This window comes from Myotis brandtii, unplaced genomic scaffold (assembly GCF_000412655.1).
Source record: "Myotis brandtii unplaced genomic scaffold, ASM41265v1 scaffold144, whole genome shotgun sequence".
Classification (NCBI taxonomy): domain Eukaryota; kingdom Metazoa; phylum Chordata; class Mammalia; order Chiroptera; family Vespertilionidae; genus Myotis; species Myotis brandtii.
The window spans coordinates 5,660,015-5,662,357 of record NW_005355159.1 but is presented as its reverse complement, the minus strand read 5'-3'; the positions used below and the strand labels follow the sequence as shown (position 1 = coordinate 5,662,357).

The window sequence follows — 2,343 nt, the reverse complement described above, 5'->3', positions numbered from 1 at the left end:
GGGGTCCCCTGCCCAGGCCTGAATCCTGGGCCAGAGGCATCAGGCCTGAGCAGGGGCAGAACCAGTGATCAGGGGGAAATGAGGGTCCCCTGCCCAGGCCTGACGCCTCTGACAGAGGCGTCAGGCCTGGGCAAGGGGCCGATCCTGCGATTGGAGGGTGATGGGGGTCAACGCCTGAGGGACACCCCCCCCCACCCAGTGTACGAATTTTGTGCACCGGGCCCCTAGTTTATATATATAAAAAAATACAAAACACCAATTCAAAAAAATTTATGCATCCCTATGTTCACTGCAGCATTATTTACAATAGCCAAGATATGGAAGCAACCTAAGTGTCCATCAGTAGACAAATGGGTAAAGAAGATGTATACATAGATATGTACAATGGAATATTACTCAGCCATAAAAAATGAAATCTTGCCCAGCCGGGTGTAGCTCAGCGGTTGAGCGTCGACCCAGGAACCAAGAGGTCGCCGGTTCGATTCCTGGTCAGGGCATATGCCCAGGTTGCGGGCTTGATCCCCAGTGGGGGGCATGCAGGAGGCAGCCAGTCAATGATTCTCTTTCATCATTGATGTTTCTATCTCTCTTTCCCTCTCCCTTCCTCTCTGACATCAATTAAAAAAAAAAAAAAGAAATCTTTCCATTTGCAACAACATGTATGGACCTATAGGGTATTATGCTAAGTGAAATAAGTCCGACAGAGAAAGACAAATACCATTTAATTTCACTTATATGTGGATTCTAAAAAACAAATGAACAAACAAAACAGAAACAGATTCATACAGAGAACTGAAAGTTGCCAGATGGGAGAGGGGTTAGAGGGCTGAGTAAAAAATGTGAAGGGATTAAAATGTACAGATTACCAGTTATAAAAATAGTCATGGGGATGGATGTAAAGTACAATATGTGAAATATAGTCAATAATATTGTAATAGATATGTATGGCGTCATATGAGCACTAGACTTACTGAGGTGATAACTTTTTAAGTTATGTGTCTAATCACTATGTTATAGACCTGAAACTAATATATTATTGTATGTCAACTGTAATTACAAGAAAATTATAAAAACAATCTTGAAAAAGAGCTCAAGGTATCAAGCTTCTTGATCTATATTACAAATCAATCGTAATCAAACTGTACACTATTGGCATTAGAAAAGATGCAACGGCTATTTCTAGTCACAAAACATCACCAGTTCATAGGTGGCAAGAGCCTATCCCAGCAGCTTGGGGTGCAAAGTGGGAACCCACCCTGGACAGGACACCCTTCCATGTAGGGTGTAATCTCACACACAGACACTCAGATTGGGACAATAGACAGGCCAATTCACCTAACGTGCACATCTGTGAGATGAGGGAGGAAACCTGAGCACCTGGAGAAACGCATGCAGACATGGGGAGAACATGCAAATTCCACAAATAGTGGTGTTGGCCTGGAATCATTTTTTTTCCACCAACATTATAATCAAACGATTTTATTTGAGTTCCTGCAGTATACACAATAAAATGCTTACTATTCAGCCATAACATAAGACTAAAACCTTGCCATCTGCGACAACATGATGGACCCTGAGGGCGTTATGCTAAGTGAAATAAGTCAGAGAGAGACATATGATCTCACTTGTATATAGAATCTAAAACCCCAAAACAAGCAAACTAAGCTCAGATACACACAACAGAGTGATGGTCGGGGGCGGGGAATTGTCCTAAGGTTACAAACTTCCATTTATAAAGTCCTGGGGGTATAATATATAGCAGCGATTTTCAACCCTTTTCATCTTAGGGCACACATAAACTAATTACTAAAATTTTTCGGCACACCGGTTGAAAATCACTGACATATAACATGCCGACTAGTTAAGGATACTGTATTGCATATTTGAAAGTTGCTAAGAGAGATCTTAAAATTCATCACAAAGAAAGAAAAACAAATTTAAACTACGGTGGTGGTGATCATTTCTACAATATATACCATTACTTGCTTTAATGATTTTAGATCTTAAAAACTCCTCTGCAATGTTGAGATATTTTAGATATGTTATCAGCTATACAAATCTACATTCTTTCATTTGCAGTTTAAGGAAAATTAAATTAGAAGGCCCCTCATTTGGAAGTAACTCAAAGTCCTCGTCCTTGATCAAACTATCCAGTTAAATTCACTCCTTTGCCGAAGTTCGCATGAAGTCGGGAGACGGACTTCACACGAGCGCAGCAGCACAAGAATGAGGGAGCGCGCTCCCGGCTTCGGCCCCCACCCCAAAGCCTGGGTGCTGCCGGACAGTCACCTGGCCCACCTGGCCACACCTGGCCACAGGGCGGGCCTCCCCCCTCCCCTGGCC

General features: G+C 42.6%; 2 protein-coding genes across 5 annotated transcripts in view; both read right to left on the bottom strand.

Annotated features, from left to right (window-relative positions):
• Positions 1–2,343, bottom strand: part of BNIP2 (BCL2/adenovirus E1B 19kDa interacting protein 2) — a 28,932-nt gene that overhangs the window by 7,276 nt on the left and 19,313 nt on the right. The window lies entirely within an intron of this gene.
• Positions 1–2,343, bottom strand: part of GTF2A2 (general transcription factor IIA, 2, 12kDa) — a 15,048-nt gene that overhangs the window by 12,389 nt on the left and 316 nt on the right. The window lies entirely within an intron of this gene.